Source organism: Lissotriton helveticus, chromosome 3_1, assembly GCF_964261635.1.
Source record: "Lissotriton helveticus chromosome 3_1, aLisHel1.1, whole genome shotgun sequence".
Classification (NCBI taxonomy): Eukaryota; Metazoa; Chordata; class Amphibia; order Caudata; family Salamandridae; genus Lissotriton; species Lissotriton helveticus.
In genome coordinates this window covers 517801619-517818168 of record NC_136061.1, presented here as the reverse complement: position 1 = coordinate 517818168, position 16550 = coordinate 517801619, and the positions used below count along the sequence as shown (strand labels likewise).

The 16550-nt window shown below is 45.0% G+C and overlaps 1 long non-coding RNA gene across 1 annotated transcript in view; it reads right to left on the bottom strand.

Moving 5' to 3' along the window:
- Positions 1 to 3183: 3183 nt before the first annotated feature.
- Positions 3184 to 16550, bottom strand: part of LOC144824647 (uncharacterized) — a 406972-nt gene continuing 393605 nt past the window's right edge. Inside the window, exons 5-6 of the long non-coding RNA XR_013609036.1 lie at positions 4102 to 4216; positions 3184 to 3566 (exon numbers count right to left, since the gene is read on the bottom strand). This is a non-coding gene — a long non-coding RNA (uncharacterized LOC144824647). The remainder of the gene's footprint in view (positions 3567 to 4101; positions 4217 to 16550) is intronic.

The window sequence follows — 16550 nt, the reverse complement described above, 5'->3', positions numbered from 1 at the left end:
AGATGGTGCGTTCAGTTGTGATTACGGTGTCGCCAATAATAGCATGGGGGCACACCTGACATGTGCCGCACCTGTGATTTCCAAAGACGGGTTTCAAACCGGTGATGGCACTTTGTGTGTCAATTTTGCCTCTAATAAGATAGTTTTTGAGGTTTCTGTTTCTCTTGAAGGCAAAGATTGGTCTATTTAATGGTGTCTTGTTCTTTTCCAAGTTCAGTAAATGCCAACTGGAATTTATGGCCTGGCGTACCCTATGGTTAAGGTTAGAGTGACGCGTGATGCATACCAGCTGGTCGGTGCTTTCCGATGATTTGGGTTGGAATATGGTCTCCCGGTTGGTGTATCTAGCTCTTTTGAAGGAGTCCTTAATCAACTTCGGGGGATATCCACGGTGTAAAAGTTTTTCTTTTAGGATGTCGGATTGTGTCAGAAAATCCCGTGTGTCAGAACAGTTTCTCCGGATACAGAGGAACTGGCTGTAGGGGATACTGTCCCTCTGACAGCGGGGGTGCAAGCTTTGATATTGGAGGAAGGTGTTACGTGCGGTGGGTTTAGTATATAGGGAAACTCTTATAGATTGATCTTGATGTTCTACCCATATATCTAGAAATTCAATCCTGTGTTGATTGCAGTGGCAGGTGAACCTTAGATTGGGGTCAGCTGCATTGAGCCATGGGATGAATTCATCCAGGGTGGTTTGGTCCCCCTTCCATATAAAGAAAATATCATCAATAAATCGTTTCCAATTCTTGACGTTCTCATGGAAGGGGGCCATCTCATTAAATATATTAACTCGCTCAAATTCCCCCATGTAGAGTCAGGCAATGCTAGGGGCACAACTTGCCCCCATGCTTACTCCCGTTGACTGTCTGTATAGTGTGGATCCAAATTCAAAGTAGTTTTCAAATAGCACCACTTCAAGACATTGAAGAATAAATTCAGTGTTGCTGATCTCAGATCTAGCGGAAAGAATGTTCTCAATCGTAGTGTAAGCTCCAAGTTGGGGGATGTTGGAATACAAAGATTCCACATCTAATGTAACTAGGAGTTCACGATTTTCAAAGAACGGGATACCCTTGACTAGGCTGATGAAATGGCCTGTGTCCTTGACGTAGGATTCAAGTTCCAAGACTAATGGCTTAAGGAATTTATCTATATATTTAGACAGCGGCTCAGCGGCCGCTCCTATCGCGGAGACAATAGGTCTCAAAGGTGGGTTATGGCTGTCTTTGTGAGTCTTTGGGACTCCATAGATAATGGGCATCCAAGTGTATCTGGGAGTGAGGAATTCAGCCTCTGCTTCACAGATAGCATTAGTTTCCACTGCTTTTTCAACCATGGTCAAAATATGTTGTTTTAAGCCGTTCTACGTGTTACGATTGGTGGCAGTGTAATGTCCAGAGGAGGATAGAAGCTCATTCATTTTATCGATGTATTTGGCAGTTTCACAAATAACAATGCCTCCCCCTTTGTCACAGGGTTTGATGTTTTTTTTTTATTGTCCTTCAGATCCCTGAGGACATGATTCTCAGATTCTGGTAGATTGTCAGCTGGAATCGGGACATATTGGGTCATTTTTTCAATTTTCCTCATTACTGCTTCTGGAAAATGTTGACCTCAGGGCCAACCATTTCCAAGGATGGAGTGAATGAGGAAGGGGGTCTGCAGCCAGATTTATTCTCAGTATCGATATTGGGTGGGCTATCTAGAAAAAACTTTTTAAGGCGCACTTTTTGGAAAAACTGTTGTAAATCTCGATTGAATTCAAATTTGTCAAAGTTGGCCGATGGGACGAAGGATAGACCCTGGGTGAGCAGTTTAGTAGCAGATGGATCAATTTCTTCACCAGTTAAATTGAAAATTGGGATGCCTCTTATGTTCTCCAGTATTGTTGCTGGCGGGTCTGGACATACATTTGTGGTTGGCCTCGACCCTGATGGAAAATCCTCATTTGGGGCTTCCGCTGGAATGGGCGTGAGTTGCCGCGACTATTCCCTAAAAAAACGATTTTGTGGGTTATTTCGTTCATAGCCTCCATTTTGGTTGGGGCGAACGGAGCTATGTCCCTGATCATAACTGGGATCATATTCTTCGGGGGTATCCCCCTCAGAATCTGTGGTGTCTGAGAACGTCGTGATCTTTTTTTGTGCCCAATTGGAAGTAGGTCCATGGGACCCGTTTTCATTTGGGTTGGTATAGAATCCAGAACTTAAGTATGGATATGTGCGTGCTTGAGAGTAAAAGCGGATGTCTTTGCGTAGTTTCTCTGTCTTTCTTTTCAGAAGGTAATCAGAGAAAGAATCCAGGTCTTGTTGGATTTCCTCTAGTTTTTTCTTTCCGAGTTCAACCGCATCACCCTCCTTAAGTTTATCCTCAAGCTCTAAAATTTCCTTGTTTAGGAGGTCTATCACTATTCGGGCGGTTTCAACAATGAACATCATCCAGTCCCTGGAGCATCGATTAGAGATAAGGGCCCATCGCTCCAGGAACTGTCGGATTTCAACGAACATACCAGGTATATTACGGACCCTCAGTCCAATTGGGATGGTACCAGCTCTTAAGTAGTCCAATATAAATTGGGCATGGAGTTCAGTCCTCTTTGTTTTTTTCTTTAAGTTAAGTAGTTTGGTCCAGTCTCCTTTGAGACTTTTGGGAAGGGATGGAGGATTTCCATCAACAGGGACACCTAGCATCTTGGCAATCTCCTCATCGGAGAAGCCAAAGGTTTTGATACTATCCATGTCAGTCAAACAAAAGAGTATTGTAGAGGGGACCAATAATAGGAATCAATCAAATGAGAGAACCACAGTCTATGATTGGAGAAATGAGATACAAAGTATCAAATGTACCAGTCGTACCTATTTTACATTCATTCAAGTATTCATTCAAAGATAATTATCGTCTTCACCTTGGGGACAGCAACAAACAACCCCCACAGCACAGGGCTGTGAAGAAAATGTGTAATAGAAGGGGGTTCCCCAGGGCGATACAGGATGTAGGCAGGACGGGAGGGGATCAAAGCAAAAAATAGAAAAAAACACCCTGCCTAAATGAATATCCAATGGTCCTCAAAGGGATCCAATTCTGTTAACGAAGGGGCAACATTACCGGGTCTATGAGCCAAGAATTCAAATCATATTTTCTAAGAAAAATATATATTTTAATGATATTTGAGCACATATTTATAAAAAGACAATCATACTTTAAATATTTAAACATTTATAAAAAACAATCAATATAATGTTTCATATCAAATCAGGGGAAAGACATCATCATTCAGTTCAATGTTCCTACACACTCCGGGGCACTTAGGGGGGTTCAACAAACACTCACTCCTTCAAAGAGATCATTCAAAATTATACACATTCAAACCGTTCAGCCAGATGGATTTCACAGGGCCTGCAACAGCTTGATGAACTTGTGGTTGCATGGACCAGGGTGCAACAAAGAAGGGGCAAAAAAGAGGGTATAGCGTTGCCGTCCTAGGTGGTAGCGCCGACGCGCGTTTCGGTGAAAGGCACCTTCGTCAGGGCAGACGGATGTGGCCGGGGAGGGGAACACACAGGCTGAAATTTAAACATATTTTCTTATATTAATTTGTTCAGGACATTTCATATATTTTGTCTACATATTCATGAACATGATTGTTGTACATACATTTTATTAATTTAAATGATGCTTTTAGAAACATGAAATATAATGGCTCTAATACCAGTAAAGGCTCCTAGGGTATAGCCCCCCATGATCGGGGACTAAAGGCCACAATAAAGGCTAAAGGCCTGGGTGAAGACGGACAATATATCAATCCAGGTTCACTCAGTCATACATTCTAAAACATCTATTTGTACATTCATTTCAATTCTTAAAGGTGGTTTCTCGGATGGTTTCTCCAGTTCAGTGGTTTCAAGGGTAGCAGGATCGGGGGTACTGCTGCCCATACAACCAAGTTGACGGGTGTCAAGATAATAGGGAAGGGGTCAAGTAGAGATTAGGCTAGGGGATTTCAAAGATTCCATTTCATTTTATTTGCGATTTTTCAGATTCCTAATATGAATTTGTCTAAAGGGAATAGAGGCACTCAGGGGGCACAAAAGTGTTTACCTGTAATCAAGGGTGCTTCAAAAAATTCAGATTTAAGAGGGTCCGTATTTAACACAGGTGGTGAGCAGGAGCAGGAAGTATCCTATTCAGTAGGGAGAGGGTTCTGTTTCTTTTCCTATTAAATTCCAATATATAAAAAAGAATTTCAGAGGCTCAATGTTTATAATATAGATGACACAAGATAATAAAACTTCCTGTTCACAGTTTCTATATAGAGAAGAGTTAGTACATCTGGTGGTAAACAGAGTATAGACAGTTCCCTACCTTCTGATCACAATATGGGGTGTGCAGAAATATAGTTCATTCCCCAGAGGTTCAGGTTAAATATACAAGCGGATCAACGATCGCACTCCGACACTGCAAGATAAGGAAAACCACTGCTCAGAACATGTCTCATTATTCAAAGGTCTCTACATATCTAAAAAGGTAGTTGGATCTAAGATCCTAGATGGATATTCGGTAGTAAGCGGCAGTCTATAGTTTTTAAACTCAGGGCCTCCCCGAGCCCCCTAATGGAGATGACACGTGGTATAGTCTCAAAGGCTATAACAGGTTAGGTACAATGCTCACCTCGTGGCTCTTGATGAGTGCAGGCCACGTCTAGTTTTTACACGAAAGTAGGGACAAAAGGTTTATGATTATTCCTTCCTTCCAGGTGGTGTTACCACGGTATATCCCTGCAAGGGGAAGTTGAATACATTATGGAAAGATTGCTTAACCACCTACGTATGGTTAATCATTGTGGCAGAACTTAATGCACTGACCTGCTAAATACGGGGAAGAGATGGCCACGTCTGGATGGCCCCCGGGGGATCGAGGGTCGAACCTTTAATTAGCGCCCCTGCTCGTTGGTAAGACTGATGCAGGAGGGGATGGGTTCCTAAAAAAACAAGGAATGGGGTCAGTCGGTTGAGGCCTTCGAAATCTCGGGCACGAGCAATAGGGACACGCCGATGCATGGTTTACCTGATTAAGGTATTGGTCAGAGTGTTTCAGAGCAGCAGGGGCTTCGATCCAAGTCCATTTCGTCCCGGGGCGACGTGCAGTCTATGGCGAGTAAAAGTCTCCACAGAGAACGTGAATTTATACGCGTCGCGATAACATTGGATGCAGCTGCACCATAATAACAGACAGCGGACTAGCGCTATTGGATAAGTTCGCCATTTTGGAACGATAACCCTCATAGCGCTGGTCGCTCATTCGGCGTACTACATATGGGTCGTCATCAAAGGAAGGAATCCTATGGTCATAAATTAATATGGATCGGTCACAGGAAGCAAATTCTTTAGATGAAGTTATCTTTTATAACTCAAGGAGATTTTTTTTTGTTGAGATAATGTTAATTAAAGACAGACGAGAAAAATATTATTTATAAACAGAGTTTTTAAGAAACGGCCTTGATGAATATTTCCACAAATAAAAAACATATCTCGGTACGATTGGACAAAAAGGAGCCCCTGAATGTATTATGTCTGAAAAACAGACTGGCGCTTACATTATATGCCGCCATCTTGGAGTGGGGACTCCCAAAAGGATGGATGACTCAAAGAATAAGGAGAAAGAAGGGTCATATTAGTGGGGGGTCAGAAAGTACGAAGATGGTAGGTTAGGACACCATGGGGGCATTCTGCATATGGATAAGACACATGTCAAGGAACCACAGAAGGAACTATCTGGTTTCATATGTATTCTTCTTCCATCTCGATGGACTCAGGGTAGGTAATGCGATGATTTTTTTATATATATTGACAAAAGGTAATATCCAATGGCTGCGGTCTAAACAATTCCAGACCTGGGGATTCCCTCAGTCACAATAGGGAGTGTATTGGCAACTAGAGGTTCAGTTTATATTAGGGGGGAGGAAAAAAGGAACCACCTTCTCTATTTAACAAGCTCTAGCGCCAGGTCTAGTACAGGAGACTCATCAGATATAGACCATGGATGGTACAAAGATCATAGAATATTATAGAAGAGCATTGTGCCATGGGCATTCCTCATTTAGCCCCCTGGCGACAGAATTCATGAAAAAGATCCAAAAGACCTCTCTTTTTTTTTGCGAAGATGGGCAGGGTCTATTCCAGGTTTGGCCTTTATCTTTTCTAGTATAAACCAGCGAAGATCTTTTTCGGAATGTGCTTTTTCAATCCAATGTGACACAATAGGTGCTGCTGTCTTTAGATTTCTAATATTGGATTTATGTTCTGCTATCCTTATGCGGCATTCCCGTCCGGTTTCCCCTACATATGGAAGATTACATGGGCAGATTATCGCGTACACTATATTGCTGGTTCGGCAGTTGGTCATGGTTTCATTACGGGCAACTGAGATGGTGCGTTCAGTTGTGATTACGGTGTCGCCAATAATAGCATGGGGGCACGCCTGACATGTGCCGCACCTGTGATTTCCAAAGACGGATTTCAAACCGGTGATGGCACTTTGTGTGTCAATGGGAGTCTCTTCTATTTTGCCTCTAATAAGATAGTTTTTGAGATTTCTGTTTCTCTTGAAGGCAAAGATTGGTCTATTTAATGGTGTCTTGTTCTTGTCCAAGTTCAGTAAATGCCAACTGGAATTTATGGCCTGGCGTACCCTATGGTTAAGGTTAGAGTGACGCGAGATGCATACCAGCTGGTCGGTGCTTTCCGTTTTGGGTTGGAATATGGTCTCCCGGTTGGTGTATCTAGCTCTTTTAAAGGAGTCCTTAATCAACTTCGGGGGATATCCATGGTGTAAAAGTTCTTCTTTTAGGATGTCGGATTGTGTTAGAAAATCCCGTGTGTCAGAACAGTTTCTCCGGATACGGAGGAACTGGCTGTAGGGGATACTGTCCCTCTGACAGCGGGGGTGAAAGCTTTGATATTGGAGGAGGGTGTTACGTGCGGTGGGTTTAGTATATAGGGAAACTTTTATAGATTGATCTTGATGTTCTACCCATATATCTAGAAATTCAATCCTTTGTTCAATGCAGTGGCAGGTGAACCTTAGATTGGGGTCAGCTGCATTGAGCCATAGGATGAATTCATCCAGGGTGGTTTGGTCCCCCTTCCATATAAAGAAAATATCATCAATAAATCGTTTCCAATTCTTGACGTTCTCATGGAGAGGGCCATCTCATTAAAGATATTAACTCGCTCAAATTCCCCCATGTAGAGGCAGGGAATGCTAGGTGCACAACTTGCCCCCATGCTTACTCCCGTTGTCTGTCTGTATAGTGTAGAACCAAATTCAAAGTAGTTTTCAAATAGCACCACTTCAAGACATTGAAGAATAAATTCAGTGTTGCTGATTTCAGGTCTAGTGGAAAGAATGTTCTCAATGGTAGTGTAAGCTCCAAGTTGGGGGATGTTGGAATACAAAGATTCCACATCTAATGTAACTAGGAGTTCACGATTTTCAAAGAACGGGATACCCTCGACCAGGCTGATGAAATGGCCTGTGTCCTTGACGTAGGATTCAAGTTCCAAGACTAATGGCTTAAGGAATTTATCTATATATTTAGACAGCGGCTCAGTGGCCGATCCTATCGTGGATACAATGGGTCTCAAAGGTGGGTTATGGCTGTCTTTGTGAGTCTTTGGGACTCCATAGATAATGGGTATCCTAATGTATCTGGGAGTGAGGAATTCAGCCTGTGCTTCACAGATAGCGTTAGTTTCCACTGCTTTTTCAACCATGGTCAAAATATGTTGTTTTAAGCCGTTCTCCGGGTTACGATTGGTGGCAGTGTAATGTCCAGAGGAGGATAGAAGCTCATTCATTTTATCGATGTATTTGGCAGTTTCAAAAATAACAATCCCTCCCCCCTTTGTCACAGGGTTTGATGGTTATTTTTTTTATTGTCCTTCAGATCCCTGAGGACATGATTCTCAGATTCTGGTAGATTGGCAGCTGGAATCGGGACATATTGGGTCATTTTTTCAATTTTCCTCATTACTGCCTTCTCGAAAATGTTGACCTCGGGCCAACCATTTCCAAGGATGGAGTGAATGAGGAAGGGGGTCTGCAGCCAGATTTATTCTCAGTATCGATATTGGGTGGGCTATCTAGAAAAAACGTTTTAAGCCGCACTTTTCGGAAAAACTGTTGTAAATCTCGATTGAATTCAAATTTGTCAAAGTTGGCCGACGGGACGAAGGATAGACCCCAGGTGAGCAGTTTAGTAGTATATGGATCAATTTCTTCACCAATTAAATTGAAAATTGGGATGCCTCTTATGTTCTCCAGTATTGTTGCTGACGGGTCTGGACATACATTTGTGGTTGGCCTCGACCCTGATGGAAATTCCTCATTTGGGGCTTTCGCTGGAATGGGCGTGAATTGCCGCGACGATTCCCTAAAAAACGATTTTGTGGCTTATTTCGTTCATAGCCTCCATTTTGGTTGGGGCGACCGGAGCTATGTCCCTGATCATAACTGGGATCATAATTTTCCGGGGTATCCCCCTCAGAATTTGTGGTGTCTGAGAACGTCGTGATCTTTTTTGTGCCCAATTGGAAGTAGGTCCATGGGATCCGTTTTCATTTGGGTTGGTATAGAATCCAGAACTTAAGTATGGATATGTGCGTTCTTGAGAGTAAAAGCGGATGTCTTTGCGTAGTTTCTCTGTCTTTCTTTTCAGAAGGTAATCAGAGAAAGAATCCAGGTCTTGTTGGATTTCCTCTAGTTTTTTCTTTCTGAGGTCAACCGCATCACCCTCCTTAAGTTTATCCTCAAGCTATAAAATGTCCTTGTTTAGGAGGTCTATCACTATTCGGGCGGTTTCAACAATGAGCATCATGCAGACCCTGGAGCATCGATTAGAGATGAGGGCCCATCGCTCCAGGAACTACAGCAGGTGCCCAAGTTGAAGCTAATTTCTTTGTAATCATTTACAAAATGGTTACAAAGAAATTAACTTCAACTTGGGCACTTGCTGTAACCCTGTAAGTGCTTCCTGAGTGGCGCCTCCAGAGTTCGTTGCCTACTTGCAACTATTCTCTGACCCTGTTCTGACCCTCGAAGCAGGGTCAGAGAATAGTTACAAGTATGGCACAGTGCTCCTGTCACAAAAATTAAACCGCAACAGGAAGCACTTACAGATAAGGAAGCAGTGCCGGACTTGAAGATCAAATTCAGTAACACATTAACCAGCCCCAAATTAATTTGTTTTGGTTGAGGCTGGCTGGGCAGGTGTGCATTCTCCCCATAACCAACAGTGGTGAACCAGAGGGTGCTGTGATGAACCAGAAGGAGCAGTGGTGAACCAGAGGGTGGCAGTGATGAACCAGAGAGTGGCAGTGGTGAACCAGAGGGTGGCAGTGGTGAACCAGAGGGTGCTGTGATGAACCAGAGAGTGGCAGTGATAAACCAGAGGGTGGCAGTGGTGAACCAGAGGATGGCAGTGGTGAAAAAGAGGGTGGCAGTGATGAACCAGAGGGTGGCAGTGGTGAACCAGAGGGTGGCAGTGGTGAACCAGAGGGTGGCAGTGGTGAACCAGAGGGTGGCAGTGGTGAACCAGAGGGTGGCAGTGGTGAACCTGAGGGTGGCAGTGATGAACCAGAGGGTGGCAGTGATGAACCAGAGGGTGACAGTGATGAACCAGAGGGTGGCAGTGGTGAACCAGATGGTGGCAGTGGTGAAGCAGTGGTGAACCAGAGGGTGCTGTGATGAACCAGAGGGTGGCAGTGATGAACCAGAGGGTGGCAGTGATGAACCAGAGGTTGCTGTGATGAACCAGAGGGTGGCAGTGATGAACCATAGGGTGGCAGTGATGAACCAGAGGGTGGCAGTGATGAACCAGAGGGTGGCAGTGATGAACCAGAGGGTGACAGTGATGAACCAGAGGGTGGCAGCGGTGAACCAGAGGGTGGCAGCGGTGAACCAGAGGGTGGCAGCGGTGAACCAGAGGGTGGCAGCGATGAACCAGAGGGTGGCAGCGATGAACCAGAGGGTGACAGCGATGAACCAGAGGGTGGCAGCGGTGAACCAGAGGGTGACAGTGGTGAACCAGAGGGTGACAGCGGTGAACCAGAGGGTGACAGTGGTGAACCAGAGGGTGACAGTGGTGAACCAGAGGGTGGCAGTGGTGAACCAGAGGGTGGCAGTGGTGAACCAGAGAGTGGCAGTGGTGAACCAGAGGGTGGCAGAGATGAACCAGAGGGTGGTGCTGCTAAACTGCCCAGGAGCCCTGTGGGTGTGAGCCCCCGTGCTGCTGAACTGCGCCGGAGCCCTCTCAGTGTGAAAATCATTCGTACTCAATTGCCTGGGAGCCCTCTGGGTGTGAGCACACATTGTGCTAAGTGCCCCCCTGCCCCCAGTACATATATACCCGTACCGCACAGCACCATGAAGTCTGTTGCCTGGATGCTCCTGATACCACCTGGTACCACCGTCTGGTGCAGTCAAAATGTGAAGTCACAACTTGCTACACAGTACCAATAAACACGTGTGTCCCCTGGCACCGGTATGCGCATGTACCAGGCGTGCAGCACCCGCATGCTACTGCCCCCTACTGCCCAGCGCCAGCATATGCCTGTACAGGGCAGTTTAGTAGGAGATGGGACATTGTCCAGCAGCAGCATCTGCATGCGCCTGAACCCACTGAGCAGGATCAGAATTGCTTTGCACCAACACGTGCAGCAGCGCTATCTTGGACATCTGAAGGATTCTGGGGTCCTGTGCCAAACGTATTTTTGCATCCATGAGTTTCCCGAGCGCCATCCCCGTGTAGCTCCTGGGACCAGGAGGCTGCTTTCTCCTCATCTGCTGCTCTGCTCGGTCTCTGACCCTTTATAAACAAGATGCTTGTGAACTCGCATAGAAGCCCCGACCGTTTGGCCCCGTCCACCACACACTAGCGATAAGAAACGTCTTCCCGCCCATCCCCACTATAATGGCGAGCTCACTCAAGGGACCTCGGCGCCTTTTGTAACGCTGGCAAAGTTACAGGCACACGTTGTCACATATTTGTGCAAATGGCAAAAAAAATCCCCGAGTTCGCGGGAAAATTTGCGAACTCGCAGATTTTTTTTGCCATTTTGGGCAAATTCCCAAACCGCAAATTCGCAAATTTCACCCATACTTAACTGGCAGGATGACTAGACAGGGTCAGTACCCAGCCCCACTTAGACTTCAAATGGCTTAGCCTCCTGCAAACAAATGCGAGACTGAACCCAGGGCTACTCTGTCTTTTGTTAACCCCAAACAGTTGGAGCCTTGCCAGGGGAAGAGAAGAACTTTCCAGAACCAGATGTGAGGGTTGAGCAGGGAGTCCCTCTCTCCAAGGCTGGCACCTGGTATAAAATGCTAGATCTCCTGAACCACTTTTCCGAACACTCCTGGACCCGTCAAAATCAAAGAACAGGACTGCCCTACTGATTGAACGACTGCTTTGCTCTCTGAGAAGGAAGATTGGTTCTGCTTTCCTTCATCCCAGACTAAGCAGAGTGATTCCAAGGGTCAGTTGGCTGACCTACTGTGTAAGCTACAGGGACACAACAGGTTTCAGAGGCTGCCCAGCAACGGGCCAACTGATATGCTACAATTGGACCTGCCTGGACCTGCTAGAGCCCTGCTGCTGGCCTCTGCTTGAGGGACTCCTAATTCCCAAGAGGTGCCCTTTTGCTGGCATAAGATTATACTACTTCCAAAGAAAAAGTGAAAAGTCTGAATTTTGGGCTTCTCGCGACTGCGAAACCTGACTGTTTGCACCAAGACTCTGCAGCTTGAGATGACTGCCAGAGCTACGTTCAGTAAGACTTAGTCTTCGCGCCAACAGTAACTGTCGGCAATGACTGACAAATAGAGAGCTCCAATTCATACTACAATAATGACAGACTGCAAGACCACAAATGTGAAGCTTCAGCAACCACTGTCCATGATGCCTGACTGCCTTTTCGCGGTACAGTGACTGTCCTTGATGCACGACCTGCTCTTATTGCTACTGCGACATCTGTCCGCTACCCTTATGATACTCCATGCTGCCACCTCTACCACAAATGGCTGCTGTACTTAGACAGTAACATTCCTTGGGACTAACCTGGTGTTTGTATCCAATCTGCACTCCACTACGATCAGCCTAAACCTTTGTTGTTTCCCCGTTCCAGCATGAGCAGTTGACCATGAGATGTGCTTGGTGCTTTTAGGCATTATTTTGACTTAAAAATATAAAATTTACTTTCTCCGGTTCTACTGATTGGATTTTATAGTTCTGGTATAATTTCGTTTATTATAGTTTACTCTATTTTCATAATTTTTGATTGGGATTGCTCATTTTACTGTGTAGGTGCTGCATAAACACATTGCCTCTAAGTCAAGCCTGAATGCTTTTGTGCCAAGTTGCCAGAGAGTTAAAAGCAGGCAAATATAATGACTTTTTGTGGTTCACCAAGACAACCAATATCTCAAATACTTACAGCTACCTACACAGGAAGGCCTTTCATATTTTCATTTGGTACCTTCATCTGCAAACGTCATTCATTAAATCTTGTCTGCATCGCAATTTATTTTCTTGTTCTTGTTTGTGTTGAAGAAAATGGTTTAAATGGCTTCGAAATGATGTGGAAATAAAAAATGCATGTTACAAGAGCCCTAAAGACTCTGTCAGACTCTCTTGCAGAGAAGCTATCTGTAACTCAGTGTATGACAAAGAAACATTGGGGGTATAGGGAGAAAAACAATTTATGGAAATCCAATACAGCAATAGTAGTGTAGGAGTACAACATGGAGTGTTTTATATTTTTGTAAATGAAATTGTTATCAGTGGTATTTTAGGACAATGGTTTTTTGAAATAAAATGTTTGTCATATAGCTACTGTTTATCTTTATAATGTGTTAAGTTAGCATAGGCTTATTAAATGTTTAAACGCCATTTTTCCTTTTGCTGCTTCTGCACACGACACTTAATTGTTGATTTAGCTTTCAACCTAGAAGTCCGTTATGATTTACATGAGAATAATATGTTATTGCTCTGATATCAGCTTTGCTTAATAAACTATGTCTGTACAGAGAGTGCTGAAGCTTCAAGGATAACACGATACAGAATTGTTATGAGGTCTGATCTCCGCACCTTCATAGACATAACATAAGTGCAGCTTCTGCCAAATTTAGGCTTTAGGCGGGTTTTATATTGCTTTGCTTAGAGCACACATACACACTTGATGCGGTTCGCATGCAGAGAGAGCTGGTGGAAGCAGATGTGATCTCTTCATACTAGGATCTTGAGGTATGGGCCCGCCCTGCTAAAACCCAAAGAGACCTTCTTAGATATTAATATAATATGCTAGTTAGGGAGGGTGAGAATTAGGTGTGGTTAACGCTTATTCACTACAGCATGTTAGCATGCTGTCACCTTTTGCTTTCTATGGACTAGTAAGTATGCTAATAACTTTGCTTCTGATAATATGTTTCCTTGTATTATCTAAGATACTGCGTTTGAGAAAACGGCATTAGTAAATAAATATTTCAAATATGCACGTGTCCTCATTTACTCCACGTTCTGGTTTGAAATGATTGTATAACGAACGAGTGCTCATGTGTTCCACGTGACCTGAGGTATTGTAAGTTCATGTTCTGGTTTGTCTAAACATTGGGAGTTTGTTATGACCAATGAGACACTGTAGCTAGCCTGGTAAGGGGTTTTGGGTACTGAGGTGAGTTTTGGGTCACCCTAATTCACCGAGGTTCCAAATCTCTATTCACAGTTCTGTGGGAGAACGGAAACCCTGCGACATGGCGCCCAACCGTTGGTGGTCTTATGTAATGACACTCGAGTAGTATATCATTCAAACCTTAACCCCTTCACTGTCGTTTCTGGACAACGGTGGTGTCGGACAAACCTACCTATTTTTGAAATAGGTATTTTCAAGCTTGAATCTTTCTAAAACGGTTTCCTTGAATTACTACCCAGTTGTGCTACAAAGTTTATTTGTTTTTCTAAGTTCCTGTGTTATCATGGCCCAGCCTGTGGACATTCCGCAGTATAGTCGCATTGCGGTGCGTAACCATTTACAGACTTTCCAAGTCCCATTGGAAGGCTTGGCTGTGATTTTGGTAGTGAGTGCGGATGCAGCTTACCCATACGAACTGTTTTATTCGCGGGTAACCTTTCCGGCTGTGGACGCTAATTCTGGTGTGTTGCGCAACTACACTGCCTCACCTGTACCGAATGTATATACTCCGTACAGGGCACTGGAAATACCTATTGATCATTGGCAGCATCGCGTTTGGTTTGGTGGCGCCCTACCCCATTCGTTAACCGCTCCGAGGTTAGGTCCTTTGTCCATTCCAGGCGCAAATTGGCCTGTTTTGGCTGGATTTACTCCTCATCCTCAACGCGGCAATTGTACCCCAGCGGAGGTACGTCGACTACAAGAAGTTTCCATTGCCGTGATTCGTGCATTAGTGCAATACATAGGTCGTCATCTCCCGGGTGGACCCCCGGGGGGTCCGGCTCTTTCAGCGGAACATGGCGGATTGAAGCTCAATCCGGTTATGGTCAATGCAGTGTTTGGTAAGCAACCAGATGATAAGGATGACTTTCCTTTTTGGCTTGCCGAGAAATTTGACCAACTGGAAGCAGTATTTCCTAACACGACTCCAGGTGAAAAACATAGAATCTTGACGATTAGTTTACCTAAAGATTTAGCTCCCAAACTCGTTGACTGTGAAAGCTGGGGGAGGACTTTTGCGGCTGTTTATGCGAGGTGTTTCGGCACCCCGTCTATGGCTGTACTGCCTACGATCATTAAACGTGTTCAGGACGATCACGGACCGGAAGCAGCGGTTGAATTGGGTATGCGCCTGTGTGGCTCCTTTGAAATAGTTTGCGATCTCGTGCTTGCTAATGTCAAGGGGGACGCTGTGAACTTTCAGGTGTTTAACGCGTTGGCAGCTATTCTCGATGCCGAAAAACCCCGCCAGTTAGCGAAGATTGTAGTGGCTGCTTATAAAACAGTGGGTCGCACAAGTAAGGGTCTAAAGTATTTTTCTGACAAAGAGAAAAAACAACCGCAAGGGCAGTCTGCTCAGGCAGATGTCCAGCCCAAGTCAAAGAACAAAATTGGCCTAAGAAACAAAATCAGGGGAAGCAGAAACAGCAGATTCAAGAATCTTATCCTGCGACACAAGTGCCTGTGCCGACAGAGAGAGTTTATGACTTGCGCGATGATTAAATCACCTGATCGATTTCAGGTTTCTGATCAATGCTCTCCTCGTTCCTTTCAGGACTCATCGGCTCCGAAGACCGGTGGAGGAGGCGGAAGGGGACAGGGTGGTCAGCAAGGACGTGACCAGCCCCGCAAGACAGAAGGCACGGGTCAGCAGGACGGCACAACGCCGAAGAGACCGCAGATTGCCAAGAAGAAAGTCGCAGCATTAACAGTGCATCGATATGCCACAGATAGTGAGAACGCGGCTTCGGAATCTGACGTGGGCTCTGACCTTGCTGGACAGTGCGGCGGAGATTACAATTGTGAGAGAGGCCCTGCGTCCACTACTGAGGGTGACAGCGACTGATGTTTACGTTGTAATAGAAACAGCCGATACACGTCTTGCTCCCCCTGATAGACTTTATGAAATTGTCCTGTTAATAGAAGGTGACATACAGCATACCATCAAAGGGGTATTTTGGGAAAAACTTTCGTCTACGTATGACATTTTGCTTTCGGAGGCTGACTGGCCCCCACCTTTTGTGCTCGCGGCACCGCGAGGGGAGGAGGTAATCCTCCCGAGTTTCGCGAACACTATCTCGAAAGCATTTTGCAGAAGAGTGGGTTAGGGCTCTAGCGCCGGCTCTGTACCGCAACCAATGTGGATGGGATAAATTGTCCCCATGCCACGAGATTCCGTTGCGGTCTCAGCCGCAGCCTCAACCTCAATATCCCATTCGACGTGAAGCCAAGGCTTCCGTCGCGGAAATCCTTGAACAATTGGAATATCAGGGATTTACTGAAACATGTGTGTCACCGATGAATAACCCTCTTTTTACTGTGACCAAGCCTGATGGATCGTATTGTTTGGTATTGGATTACCGGCATTTAAACTCGCATTGCCGTAACTGTGCAGTACAGAATACTCACGGCTCTGCCCTAGTGGATAGTCTAGTGCGTAAGCGTTTTAAAACAACGCTTGACATTTCCAACGGTTTCTATGCCCACAGATTGGATAGCTTTAGCTCCCAATGGACTAGTTTTACATGCGCTGGGGTCCAAAAACAACTCCGGCGTCTCCCAATGGGCTATAAGAATAGTCCTGGTATATTTACCGCCCGCATAGTCTCTCTTTTGGAGAGGATCAACCCAGATTCTTGCTCGTATGTGGATGACATATATCTCACAGACGACGAAATTTGGGAGCATCTGTGTCGGGTGAATTCGATTATTGTAACTTTGCAGACATGGGTTACAAGTTTAACTTTGCAAAATCGCACATTGCTGAGTACACAGTGTTGTTCCTGGGCTATGAGCTCAACA